General features: G+C 38.4%; 1 pseudogene; it reads left to right on the top strand.

The window, feature by feature from the left end:
- The first annotated feature begins 2249 nt into the window (after window positions 1-2249).
- On the top strand, window positions 2250-3463 carry LOC101153347 (actin, cytoplasmic 1-like; annotated as a pseudogene).
- The last annotated feature ends 11998 nt before the right edge of the window (window positions 3464-15461 follow it).

The following is a 15461-nucleotide window of genomic DNA, read 5'->3' as shown; positions in this document are numbered from 1 at the left end:
GTCATGTTTTTATCCTCCTGGAACTATGAAGCAACCTGTATGCAAGGAGCCTTCTGCAGTGCTCCAGAACTCAATGTACAGTTACCATGATATTTTATTTCTATTCAATAAAACCAAGTAGCCAACCGCAGAACACACCCCTGGAGAGATTACTTAAATAAGGAAGTATTAATATCATTGATAAAAGTATATTTTTGTGAAATATCTCTGATAATTAACTCTAGATGCCTGAGAGACCTAGAAAGATCCCCTTCCTTCCCTTCCACTTGTGCATCTTTTCAAACTCTTTCAGTCTTGCCTCTTACTGGAGCCCCTGCAGTGGTACCCAATCACTTTCAGGCTTTGCATGAGTACAACATGATAGCGCCTTACTTCAGGCCCAAGCCATGTGCACCCATGAGACAGGAAACAGGAGAACAGGGGAACAGGAGCCTATGGATCAGTGACTCCCCTTTCATTCTGCAGCCAGCAGATGGCTCTAAGATGCATTCCATAAGGCCCTCAGACGATCTTGCGGAATCAAGCACCAGTCATGTGTAGCAAGGGCAAACTCAATAATCCACCTTTGCATTGGCTTTTCCTCTTTCTCTGTTTGACTTACCCATTTCTCAATCCTGGCCCCATAATCACTTTCTGAACAAGTAGGGTAGTAACTACACTTGGAAAAATATTGTTCCAACTCATTCACTGAGTAATTCAGAATGCTGCCAGCTTTGAATGGGACACAGATCAAGAGTGGACTCTGCTTCAAGTCTAGGCTACAGTGCAAGCTCACTTGCCATGACCCAGCAGATCCAATGATGCTGATGTATCTGTTGGGTAAGGATACTGCCTATGAAGATTCTGGTAAACCCTAAGAGGGGAGTATCATATAGACCATGCCCACTGTGGTAGAGAAGTGCTAACTTTTTGAGGGATAACTCCAGAAATGCTCCTGGGCCCCAGGAGAGACTTAGAAATCAAAGACCTAAAAGAAACAAAACTTGCAATCACAGAAAAGGAAATCTAGGGAAGAGGCCAGGAGTGCACATAAAGCATGTGATTTTTGTGTCCCCTGTTAATACTCACTGAAGAATATCTACCTCTGTGGAGACACTTAATAACCAAGTGGACAGGATGACTTGTCCTGTGGATGTCAAGCAGCCTGTCTTCCCAGCTACCTCAGTGTTGGTCTATGAACAGAGTAGTCATAGCTGCAGGGGTGAAGGCTGTGGTAGGCAGCCTGTATGATGGCCATCAAGGATTCCTGTCTCCTGGCATTCCTGCCCTTGTGTAATCTCCTCTCCATATTAACTTAATTTTGATAAATACAATATGGCAGAAGTGACAATTATCACTTCTGATATCAGGTTAGTAAAAGGGCTTCCATCATGGGTGCTATTTCTCATTTTTTCTTGTGTTGCTCATGCTGGGGGTAGCCAGTTGCTATGTCATGAAGCAGCCCTGTAAAGAGGCCCACATGATGAGGAACTAAGGCCTACCAACAACAACATGATTGAGCTTAGAAGAGAATCCCTCCGAGTTGAGTCTTCAGATGAGACCACAGCCCCACACTGCGTCTTGACTGCAGTCTGTTGAGATAACTTGAAGCAGAGGGACCCAGCTTAACGGTACCCAAATTCCCGACCCACAGAAACTATGAGATAATAAATATTTCTTGTTTTTAGCCTGTAACTTTTGAGGTAATTTGTTATGTGGCAATAGATAACTAATACAGGGATTATGAATGGGCTCTCTTCTATGAAGGCTGATCTAGCTACTGCTACTGCTGACCAGTGGTAGAGTCTACCGAAGCTGAGCATATGCATACTCTATGACCCAAAAATTCTCCAAGTATCCAGCACAAATGCTTACACATGTTTACCAAAAGACATATACAAGTATGTTCATGGGAGCACTATTTATAACGGCCAGAAACTGGAACTAATACAACTCTGTGGCTTCCCCTTTCACTCTCTGATTAGTGTGTTTGATGAACAAAAGTTTTCTGTTTTAGATTTAGATTTTAGTAGTCTAGCTACTACATTTTTGTCTTTATAGTTAGTGCTTTTTGTATCCTATTTAAGAAATATTCATCTACAAGCAAAGATTATGAAGATATTATCCTATGTTTTATTTTAAAGAGATTTTTATTATTTTAACTTTCACATTTAGATCTACATTCCACTGCCGAGGCTGTGTCCGCCCTGCGAGCACAGAGCCTCGCCTTTGCCGCTCCACTGCCAGTCCACACCAGCCACCAGCTCACCATGGATGATGATATCACCACGCTCGTCATGGACAACGGCTCTGGCATGTGCAAGGCCGGCTTCACGGGCGACGATGCCGCCCGGGCCGTCTTCCCCTCCATCGTGGGGCACCCCAGGCACCAGGGCGTGATGGTGGGCATGGGTCAGAAGGATTCCTATGTGGGCGACGAGGCCCAGAGCAAGAGAGGCATCCTCACCCTGAAGTACCCCATTGAGCACGGCATTGTCACCAACTGGGACGACATGGAGAAGATCTGGCACCACACCTTCTACAATGAGCTGCGTGTGGCTCCCGAGGAGCAACCCATGCTGCTGTTTGAGGCCCCCCTGAACCCCAAGGCCAACCGCAAGAAGATGACCCAGATCATATTTGAGACCTTCAACACCCCAGCCATGTACTTGGCCGTCCAGACTGTGCTGTCCCTGTACGCCTCTGGCCGTACCACTGGCATCGTGATGGACTCCAGTGATGGGGTCACCCACACTGTGCCCATCTACGAGGGGTATGCCCTCCCCAACGCCATCCTGCATCTGGACCTGGCTGGCCGGGACCTGACTGACTACCTTATGAAGATCCTCACTGAGCGCCGCTACAGCTTCATCACCACGTGGAGCGGGAAATCATGCGTAACGTCAAGGAGAAGCTGTGCTACCTCGTCCTGGACTTCGAGCAGGAGATGGCTACCGCGGCTTCCAGCTCCTCCCTGGAGAAGAGCTACCAGCTGCCCGACAGCCAGGTCATCACCATTGGCAACGAGTGGTTCTGCTGCCCCGAGGCGCTCTTCCAGCCTTCCTTCCTGGGCATGGAGTCCTGTGGCATCCACGAAACTACCTTCAACTCCATCATGAAGTGTGACGTGGACATCCGCAAAGACCTGTACACCAGCACAGTGCTGTCTGGCGGCACCACTATGTACCCTGGCATTGCCGACAGGATGCGGAAGGAGATTACCGCCCTGGCGCCCAGCAGGACGAAGATCAAGATCGTTACTCCTCCTGAGCGCAAGTACTCTGTGTGGATTGGAGGCTCCATCCTGGCCTCACTGTCCACCTTCCAGCAGATGTGGATCAGCAAGCAGGAGTATGAGGAGTCTGGCCCTCCATCGTTCACCGCAAATGCTTCTAGGCGGACTGTGACTTAGTTGTGTTACACCTTTTCTTGACAAAACCTAACTTGCGCAGGAAACAAGATAAGATTGGCATGGCTTTATTTGTTTTTTTTGTTGTTGTTGTTGTTGTTGTTTTTGTTTTTTTTTTTGGCTTGACTCAGGATTTAAAAAGTGGAACAGTGAAGGTGACAGCAGTAGGTTGGAGCGAGCATCCCCCAAAGTTCTACAGTGTGGCCGAGGACTTTGATTGTACATTGTTCTTTTTTTTAATAGTCATTCCAAATATCATGGGATGCATTGTTACAGGAAGTCCCTTGCCATCCTAAAAGCCACCCCACTTCTGTCTAAGGAGAATGGCCCAGTCGTCTACCGAGTCCACACAGGGGAGGTGATAGCATTGCTTTCGTGTAAATTATGGAATGCAAAATTTTTTTAATCTTCGCCTTAATACTTTCTTATTTTGTTTTATTTTGAATGATGAGCCTTCGTGCCCCCCCCTTTTTTGTCCCCCAACTTGAGATGTATGAAGGCTTTTGGTCTCCCTGGGAGTGGGTGAAGGCAGCCAGGGCTTACCTGTGCACTGACTTGAGACCAGTTGAATAAAAGTGCACACACACACACATAAAAAGATCTACATTCCATCCAGAATTCATGTTTGTGTATGGTATGGGGTAGAAGTTAATATTAAATATTTTTCTGGCCCAGTGCAGTGGCTCATGCCTGTAATCTCAGAAGTCAGATGGTTTGAGTCCAGGAGTTTGAGACCAGCCTGGGCAACATGGCAAAACCCCTTCTCTATAAAAAAAGTACAAAAATTAGCTGGGCATGGTGGTACACGCATATAGTCACAGCTACTCAGGAGGCTGAGGTGGGAGGATCACTTGAGCCCAGGAGGTGGAAGCCGCAGTGAGCTGAGATTGCCCCACTGCACTGTAGCTTTGGCAACAGAGTGAGACCCTGTCTCAAAAAATAAATAATATTTTTTCCCATATGGGCTTACCATTTTTAAAGCCTTCCTTATTCTGTGCTTTCTACCCTAGTTATTTATTTATTTATTTATTATTTTTGAGATGGAGTTTCACTTTTGTTGCCCAGGCTGGAGTGCAATGATGCAATCTTGGCTCACTGCAACCTCTGCCTCCCCAGTTCAAGAGATTCTCCTGCCTCAGCCTCCCAAGTAGCTGGGATTACAGGCATGTGTCACCACACCTGGCTAATTTTGTATTTTTAGTAGAGATGAGGTTTCTCCGTGTTGGTCAGGCTGGTCTCAAACTCCCAAACTCAGGTGATCTGCCTGCCTCTGCCTCCCAAAGTACTGGGATTACAGGTGTGAGCCACCACACCCGGCCTCTACCCTATTTATAAGTTGTTATTGGCACCTATGGCAGAGTGTATTAACTGGCTCACCCAATAGCCATTCCCAATACTCTTCTTCCTTGCTTCCATTGCAGGGCCAACTTCCTCAACTTTCCCTAGCTAGAGGTATCCGGGTGCATAATTCTGGGCAATTGGGCATAAGTGGAAATAAGTGGGTGGCTGCTGGAAATGCGTTGAATTTGTTGATGAAAGGGACGAATACCAGGAGGAGCTGCCTCTGTCCCACTTCTTCCATGAAAATAGATGGAAAAACTGGAGCTTAAAAATCCATCTTTCATTTATGACAGGAAGACCAAAATTTTAGAGATGCCCGTCCTCACATCATTGAGCTGTTGAACCAAAACTTGCAACTGCCTATCTCTAATCACCTTATGTGAGAAAAACAAATCTTATTTATTTAAGCTACTGATTGTGAGATTTCCGTTACTTGCAACCAAAGGGATTTTCTACGTAATACAGAATCCATTAGAGCTCCATGTGTATGTCTCTTCTTTGGAGGAAAAATGCCTTTGAAAACAAAAATACCTCCAATTGTGACTTTTTGTAATGTGCCATGTCCTTATTGTATGTGTGTATGTATTAAATACACAACTTAAATGGCTACAGGTCACAAAGTATGGATGTTGGAGAGCTGCACATTTTAAACAATAGGAATTATACATCGGCAACAAGAGAATATAATCTTTTTGTCAGTGACTTACAGAGGGCCTTATTTACAGCTGAACAGGTATTTGATATAACAATTCATTGTTCTGACACATGTAGCAATCATTATGTGCAGTTTTTAATGCATCATGTTATATTAGCTCAACCCATGCTCTAACACCATGTAACATAAATTTTGCCAAAAGAAATGACATTACATGACACTGACTTTTAAAAGACACACACTATTTTTTCAGATCACATATCCTTTATCCATGAGTGCCCAATTCAAAAACCAAGCTGGCAGACAAAACTGGAGTGAATGTATAGCCTCAAAGCAGCATATTTATCTTAAGTAGTTTTGCACATGTCTACCTGTAGTCAATGATTCCATTCCATTTTTATGTTGAAATGCACGAGCAACATTAATGACCCTTTTTTTGTCACCTAAAGTGAGATTTTCATTCAGGGTCAATCAGGAGAGACTTGAAAGGTGTTTTTGGATGGCACGTTATGGATAAAATCTTTTTACATGTTTATCATGTACTATTTACGGCTGTTCTATTTGAAACTCTCACCAAAATTTTTATGATTATTTTATTTTTATTCTATCTATGACTTTTTACTTCTTCCAAGACGATATATGTCTCTTAGGTGTGAAATAATTTCAATTTTTATTACATATTCTTTTTTATATTAATAGGAAATGCAACAAAAAAGATGAGGATTTTTGAACAACATATTTCTAGATTACCCAAAAAAAACTTTAAGTGCTGGTTCACAAAAATCCATTGATATAAATTTTAAATGTTAATTATTCACTTTTTAAAAAAAATAATTATCTCCCAACACTTTTCTGTTATGGAAAACTACTTAAGACCCACATAATTTTTCTTGGCTTAGAAACCTAAAGTAAAATAAGAATAATAAGCAATCTTCTGTGAAAGCTTATTAGGATTCTGGAGAATAGTTTGCCAAAGGGAAGGAAGTCTTTGTAAAATGGCTTTTCTTCTAATATTTTAAGGTAATATAAAGTTATTACTTCTTAATTGAGGACAGAAATTTCATTTCAACTTGCACAACTTCCAATTCCAATATTACTATCCTAATATTTAATTATTGTATTGTTATTATCATTATTACTGTAATTATTTCTCGTTCTTTATTACCATATTCTTTGTACATGTATGTGTGCGTGTGATCACCACTTAATCATATAAGTGAGATTTTAAGAATTCTTGTAATGTACAGGTTATACACTTCCAAATGATTTAGAAACTTTAGAACTGATTAAACTAGACAAAACTAGATAAAAATCCTCATTGGATTTTTAGCTACATTAAGAAATCAGAGTGGCCAGGCGCAGTGGCTCACACCTGTAATCTCAGTACTTTGGGAAGTCAAGGCAGGTGGATCACCTGAGCTCAGAAGTTCAAGACCACCCTGGCAAGATGGAGAAACCCCGTCTCTACAAAAAATACAAAAATTAGCCAGGCGTGAAGGTGTGCACCTGTAGTTCCAGCTACTTGAAGGGCTGAGGTGGGAGGATGGCTTGGGCCCAGGAGGTCAAGGCTGCAGTGAGCCATGTTTGCACCACTGCACTCCATTCTGGGTGACAAAGCAAGACTCTGTCTCAAAAAAAAAGAGAAAAAAATCAGAGTAATAGAATTGAATAAAGATATTCATTGAGTTCAGTAAAACAACTGGGAATCTATTTGACACCAAGTTACTAGGAATTAATGGCTTTTTTTTCTTTTAGGAGACAGAGTCTCTGTCTGACACCCAGGCTGGAGTGCAGTGGCATGAGCATAGCTCCCTGCAGCCTTGAATTCCTAGGCTCAAGCACTCCTTCCACCTCAGCCTGCTGAGTAGCTAAGACTACAGGCTCATGCAACCACACCCAGCTAATTTAAAAAATAACATTTTATATGTAGAGATGGGATCTCACTATGTTGTCCAGGCTGGTTTCAAACTCCTGGCCTCAAGTTATCCTCCTGGTTCAGCCTCCCTAAGTGCTGGTACTACAGGCATGAGCCAGTGTATCTGACCTTTATTCCCATTTTCTTTATTCAATTGTTTTGGTGTTTGTGCTTTGGTATTCAGCCAGGCCATGACTCTCCTGAAATGATTAAAAGCAGGTATTTGGGACCCAGATAGAATATCTTCTACACAGAGTTGTGGTGGTTGTGTATACGCAATGTACATAAAGGATTTAGCACAATACCTGGCTCATTAAAAATACCCAATAAATTATAACTATTATTATTATTATCATCTTTACTCAAGTAGTCAAAGAAAAAAATTGTTTATCCAAAATTGATGCCCTTTAATAAAATTATATTGTGATGCAAATTTTTTTCCAGGGAATTACCAAATGATTCTAATACAAGCCACTGCTTATCCGTATATCAGGGTTATAGAGATATGAATATTACTAGGTTGATCTTCTATTACAAACAGTAAAGGAAACGAATCCTCACATGTTTGATTTATTGGCAATTTGCCATAGTAATAGATTCTTCAAATGAATACGTTTAAAATATTCTGTGTAAATCATGTGTTTGTGCCTATCAGGTTTAAATGCTAGCTGTGTAACTTTGAAAAAGGTATTAACTTTTCATTTTTCATCTGGAAGACTAGTGGTAAGCCAATATGAATAATTTCTATCATGTAGTATTTTATAAATGATAGTCATTATTATTTTCAAATAAGGAAGAATCTATATAAGTAAGCCTTCATCACTCTGAAGGGCACATTGTATATTAAAAAATATTTATAACAATATTTAAAATAGTGCCTCAATGCAGCCTATATTTTTCTTTTAGCACAGGCAAAAATTCAGATAGGAAAATTCCTAAGAGGTAAAATGCTAAGAGTTTCTCATAAAGAAGGAAAACAAAGATGAAAATCAATAAAATTACAGAAAAGGGCTTATCAGCATGTGCAGTTTTTTATTTAGAAAATGGAAATTAGTCTTCACCAAATCACTGGAGAATAAACACTCAGAAAGCAATTTTACTTAACTTATATTAAATAATTTGTGGCTACAAGTACAGACTGATTCATAATTTAAGTCATACACACCGTTACACAAGGTGGAATTTTGTTTTCTTTGCTTTATAAAAGTTAACTTCCAGGCTGGACATGGTGGCTCACTCCTGTAATCCCAGCACTTTGGGAGGCCAAAGCAGGAGGATTGCTTGAGCCCAGGAGTTTGAGACCAGCCTGGGCAAGATAGTTAGCCTTTGTTTCCACAAAAAGAAAAAAGAAAAAAAAAGTTAACTCCCACAACTAAAGATGAAAAAAATCAATGATTTACAAATGACGCTTTGTAAATGGGTGGTGAGGTTTGGTTGACTATCACACAAATGAAGCAACTGTGTTTTAACTGTTCTAACAGGAAAAAAAATAGTGGAGAGAGCATTCAAGATAAATTGTCTCTCTAGAATATAATGTATTTCTCAGTTACAAAATGATAAGAGCCGGATGTCTGAATATTTTGTGAAATATTTCAAAGGAAGATTCACAGTAACAAGACAAGGGGCAAGTTGCCAGTGGCAGTTGCAAATTGCTTAAGCTGGACACATTGTGTTCTTTAAACTTTCATTATCTCTGTTTTTCCTTTTGCAACCAATTGGAAATGGATATAATGGCACAAAGACAGGAAAGGGTGAATAACAATGAAAATGAATTTAATACAGAACTAGGAACTGACAGAGAATGAGAGAGCGGTAGTGAGTTGAGAAAGAAGAGAAATAAAGGTGAAAATAGGTTTGGGGTTAAATAGGCCAAAAGGGTATGATCAAGGTGGGAAGACCTGAGGCAGTTAGGCAATGCCCTGCATTCTTTAAACTTTGCTGTACAGTTGACCCTTGAACAGCTCATGGGTTAGGGGCACCACCTTCTCACAGTAAAAAATCCATGTATAAATTTGACTCGCTAAAAATAAGAGGGGGTCAATGGATATTTGGTAACAATTAGAAGTCTCTGCCACAGGTCTGCTTTGGGATGTAAAATATCACTGATTTCAATGCATTCAGTGTGGTGCACTGAAAGGGAGATATGTAGGTAGGCGGCAATTTGCATGTCTTGCATCAACCTTTGCTAATCAACCCATTGCCTTGATTACTGTGGCTTTATAGTAAGCCTTGAAATGAGGTAGTCTGAACCCTTTGTTCTTTTTCAAAATAAATTCTTTTGGCTATTCTAATTTATTGGGCTTTACATGTAAATTTTAGAATCAGCCTGTTGATATCTACAAAAATTCCTGCTGGGATTTTGATTAGGATTGCATAAAATCTATAGATCGGTTTGGGGAGAATTGACATTATTAACAATGTTGAGTCTTACAATTCATGAACATAGTATATGTCTCCGTTTATTTGGGTCTTCTTTGACTTCTTTCATCCGTATTTTATATTTTTTAGCAACACATCCTGCACATATTTTGTTAGATTTATAGGTATTCCCTTTGTGTGTGTGTGCTATCATAAGCAACATTGTATTTAAATCTTTTATTTTGAGTTATTCATCGCCCATATATAAAAATTCAGTTGATTTTTATGTATTGGTCTGGTATTCTGTGATCTTGCCAAACTCATTTATTAGTTCTAGGAACTTTTTGGTAGATTCATTGAGATTTTCTACATAGATAATTATGTCATCTGCAAATAGAGACAATTTATTTTCTCCTTTCTAATCTGTATGCATTTTATTTCTTTTTCTTGCCTTATTATACTGGCTAGAACTCCCAATATAGTGTTGAATAAGAATAGTAATATTGGACATCTGTTTTTTATTTTAACATGCAGAAGTTATATTTTACCATTAAGATGCTAACCATAGATATTTTGTAGGCACTTTCATCAGGCTAAGGAAATTCCTTTTTATTCCTAGACTTCTGAGAGTTTTGATCACAAATTTATGTTGAATTTTGTCACATTCTTCTTCTGCATCTATTAAGGTGATCAAGACATTTTCTACTTTGTTAATTTGGTGAATTACATTGATTCATTTTCAAATCATTGAATCTGCCTTACATTCCTGAAATAAACATTACTTGGCCATGATATAGTATCTTTTTTTATATTCCCAGATCTCATTATTGTTACTATTATTTGACAGAGTCTCACTCCATCGCCCAGGCTGGAGTGCAGTGACACAATCTTAGCTCACTGCAACCTCTGTCTCCAGATTCAAGTGATTCTTATGCCTCAGCCTCCCAAGTAGTTGGGATTACAGGTGTATGCCACCATACTGGGCTAATTTTTGTATTTTTAGTAGAGAACGGGTTTTACTATGTTGGTTAGGCTGGTCTTGAACTCCTGACCTCAGGTGATCTGCCTGCCTCGGCCTCCCAAAGTACTAGGATTACAGGTGTGAGCCACTGCACCCAGGCTTATTTTCTAATATGTTGTTGAGGGATATTGGTCTGTAGCTTTCTTTTCTTGTATTTTCTTTTCCTGCTTTTGATATTGAGTTAATACTAGCTGAACAAAATAACTGTTCCCTCATCGTCTATTTTCTGAAACAAACAAACAAACAAACAAACAAAAAAGTTTAAATAGAATTACAAGTCAGGAGAAAATTTCCCACTTAAGTGTTTGGTAGACTTCACCAGTGTAACTATCTGGACCCAGAATTTTTTTGTTGGAAGATTTTAAACTGCAAATTCAATTTCTTTACTAGGTATAAGACAATTCAAGCTATCTGTTTCTTCTTGAGTGCATTTTGGTAGTTTGTGTCTTTCAAAGAATTTGCCCATTTTATCTACTTCATTGAATTATGGTTAGTTTGTAGTATTCTCTTCTAATTTCTATAGGGTATTTAGTGCTAGCTCTTCTTCCTGATATTGGTAATTAGTGCCCTCTCTCTATTTCTCTCACCACCCTCACACTCCCGCTGTGTGTGTGTGTGTGTGTGTGTGTGTGTAAACTCTGTACCTTTTAAGCCTCTGGCAACCACTAGTGTACATTCTGCCTGTGTGGATTTACTTATTCTGGATGTTTCATATAAATGGAATCATACAGTATTTGATCTTTTGTGTCTGGCTTCTTTCACTATGCATAATGTTTACAAGGTTTATCCATGTTGTAATATGTGTCAGTACTTCTTTCTTGTGCCTGAATTGCATAGATACACACACACACACACACACACACCCATGGATATATGTATCCATTCAACTGCTTTACTAGGTATAAAACAATTCAAGTTGTCTATTTCTTCTTGAAATTGAATGGATATACACATATCTATCCATCACTGTCTCTATCTCAATTTCTCTTTTATTGACGTAAAATTCATGTAATATAAAATTAACCACTAATCACTTTAAAATATACAATTCAGTGGCATTTCATACATTCACAGTGTTGGGCAGTTGTTACCCTATCTACTTCTGAAACATTTTCATCATACCAAAAGGAAACTCTGTACCTTTTAAACTTGTGGCAACCAGTAGTCTACTTTCAGTCTGTATGGATTTAGTTTTTCTGGATATTTAATATAAATGGAATCATACAGTATTTGACTTTTTGTGTCTGGCTTCTTTCACTATGCATAATGTTTTCAAGGTTCATCCATGTTGTAACAGGTACCAGTACTTCATTCTTTTTTGTGCCTGAATAATATTCTATTGTGTGGATATACCACATTTTGTTTATCCATTCATCAGTTAATGGACATTTAGGTTGTTGCCCCCTTTTGGTATTGTGAATAGTACATGTGAATAGCTATAAACATTCATGTACATGTGTTTGTTTGAATACCTGTTTTTGATGTCTTTTCTTTTTTTATTCTTGGTCAGTCTGGCTAAATGTTTATCAAGTTTATTGAACTTTTTAAAGAGCCAGCTTTTGGTTTCATTGATTTTCCTCTATTTTTTTCTGTTTTCCATTTCATTGACTTCTGCTCTTATCTTTGTTTATTGACCTTGTATCCTGTGATGTTGCTAAACTCATTTATTAGTTATAATAGCTTTTTTCCTTTTGCTTCTTTTGTATTTAATTTGTTTTCTTTTACAGGTTTCCTAAGATGGAAGCTTAGATTATTGATTTAGAACCTTTTTCTTTTCTAATATAAGCATTTAATACTACAAATTTCCTTCTAAGCACAGACTTAGCTGAACTCCACAAATTTTCATATGTTATATTTTCATTTTCTCTCAGTCCAAAGTATTTTCTAATTTCCCTTGAGACTTCCTCTTTGACTCATGGGTTATTTAGAAATGTACTATTTTGGGATTTTCCAGAGAACTTTCTGTGATTGATTTTTAATTTAATTCTGATACAAGAGAACATACTTTCTATAATTTCGATTATTTTTAATGTGTTAAGGCCCAGAAGATAGCCTATCTTGGTGAAAGTTCCATGTGTACTTGCAAAAAATGTGTATTTTGCTGTTACTTGTTGCTATGTTCTATAAAATGTCACTTAGATACAATTAGTTATGGTATTGGTCAATTTTTTATATCTTTACTGAATTTCTGTCTACAATTTCTATCTACTACCAACAGAGGAGTATTGAAGTCTCCTACCATATCTGTAGTTATGGTATGTCTCCTTCTCTTTTCAGTTCTATCAGCTTTTGCTTTGTGTATTTTGAAGCTCTGTTGTTACGTGCATTTACATTTAGGATTGTAATGTCTTCTTGGTAAATTAACTCTTTTACCAACTTGTAATGTCTCCCATGGTAATTTTATTTGTTCTGAAGTCTACTTTGTTTTATGTTAGTGTAGTCACTCCATATGTCGTTTGATTAGTGTTTGAATGGTACATTTTTCTCCCTATTCTTTTACTTTAATCTATCTGAAGTGAGCTGCTTATAGATAGCATATATTGAGGTTTTCTTTATTTGTTTGCTTGTTTGTTTAACCAATCTGACAATCTCTGTTTTTATTTGGTATATTTAGACATTTACATGTAATGTAACTTTTGATGTAGTTGGATTTAGGTCAGTCATTTTATTATTTGTTTTCTGTATGTCCCCTTCATTTTTGGTTTCTCTGTTTCCCCGTTTCTTGCCTTTATTTGGATTATTTCAATATTCTTTGCTATTTTATTTCAATTTATCTATTGTCATTTCTATCTATTGTCTCTTTGTATGTGTGTGTGTTTGCTCTAGGGATTGTAATACACTTACCTAACCATTGACAGTCTACTCAGAGTTACTATTTACCACTTTAAATAAAATGCAAATTCGTTAAAACCACATAAGTCTTTTTATCCTCCCACATTAATGTTACAGTTGTCATTTGAAGTCTACTGTCATTTGTAGAAAATGATGTCCAGGCATCTGGTGACTTGGGAGTTAATTTACAGTACAAAAAATCTCAGGTAATTAAGAGGGCTGTGAGAATGAGGCAAGACAAAGATTAGAACAGAGGTTTTATTAGTGGTAATGTTAAGACTGTAGCAAGGAACCAGGAATTAAATGTTTTGGATACACAATGTCATTTGCTTCAAATAGCTTCAGTGCACTGCTTGGGAAAGAGGAGTGTGTGGGTGGTGAGTGGACTGCATATCTTGTAATCATAGTACTCAGAAAGGCTTAAGATTATCTTGTTACTTCTCTGTATTATTAATGTTGAAACACCCTCTAGAAGAAGAAGGTGAAAGGAGCAATTTCCCTGAAATAAGTGATGCTTGGCTTAACTCGCAAGCACAAAAACAGACAATTATTTCCATAAACTCTGTCCTGAGCTACATCTGCAAAACGTATACCTGTGATGATGGAGGGAGGTTCCAGATTTCAGAGAAAATGAAAGAAATTTGTGCCATAAGCAGATGATCAGGTAATAGGGTAAACTGGGACATCCTTTCTGAACTGGGACATCCTAAATAAACCCAAAGCATGTACAACACTTAGCAATATACAACAATCTAAGCTTGAATAATTACACAATTTTTCAATTCAAATTTTGATTTAAACCCTAGGACTAGCTTATTTATTTGACATAGCAGCTAAATTGTTACTTCTCTTGGAGACACCTTTGGCTTCTAGCTGCTCAAAATATATCTCAAGTTGCCCCTCCTTTGTCCTGAAGGCAGCCCCAGAATCCTCCCGGAAGTAAGCAGCTGTCAGGCCATGCTCTTTTCCCCTAGAATATCTTTTCAAGCCTCTCCTCAAGCCAAAATAATAACCTTTCGACATCTCAGGTCTAGGAAAGTTCTAAAGTAAGCAATCAATACCATGGAAACAATCCTTTGACATCATTCCCGTAAATCCATCTTTGGGCTATGCAGCTTGTTTTACTGTAATGGTGTTATTTTGGGATTTATTGGCTTCCAGAACTGAGAAAAAGATATAGGAGCACTTTGAGCAAACTGCTCAGTTATGGAGAATGGGAAAAAAACCTCAAATATCTACACTATGTGCTGCTCTGTTGTTATTTCTTTCAGTTTTCTTATATTTTGACAAATTGTTTGATGTGAATTCATATTGTTTCTGTTTTTGTGAATCATAAACAGATCCTTAGAAATGAGTAAATATCTTTTTGTCAATTTGAATGAAAGAAAGCAGAAAAATTGCAGCTCATATATGCATCTGTATCATTCAAGACGGAAACCACATCAGTTATTTGAACAGAGAGAATATAATCATTATCTAGGTATAAAGTTGGTAACAAAGTAAATGAAAGGGGAAAAAAAAGATGTCACAAAGGTAGCAACTGCAAGAAGCATTTACTACTCCTAGAATTGGGGAACAAAGGAAAGAAGTTGAAATTATTTGCATTTAGGAACTCAGAGGAGGAAGCAGAACTCTGAAGTGAGGACATCAGGCAGCTTATGCTGGTTCCTCTGAGAGGGTACAATGAGTGCGATCCTGCAATATAGAGGAAAAACCCCAAACAGAGTTAAGCTGCTGCCACAGGAAGGAACTGAAGCTGTTGGAATAAAGAACTGATGCTAGTGTGATGCCCACAGGAACAGGAAACATTCAGGAAGCCCACAGGAAGGAGTCTGTTTTTGTTCCTCTAGCACTGCAGCCTCTTGACAAAGTAGAAATGTGTATTTTAGAATTCTAAACCTAGCATCACATTGCAGACTATTGAAGGATAAGTGTGGATGTGAGAGATGAA

This window comes from Gorilla gorilla, chromosome 19, assembly GCF_029281585.2.
Source record: "Gorilla gorilla gorilla isolate KB3781 chromosome 19, NHGRI_mGorGor1-v2.1_pri, whole genome shotgun sequence".
Lineage (NCBI taxonomy): Eukaryota > Metazoa > Chordata > Mammalia > Primates > Hominidae > Gorilla > Gorilla gorilla.
This window is presented reverse-complemented; position numbering and strand designations above follow the sequence as displayed.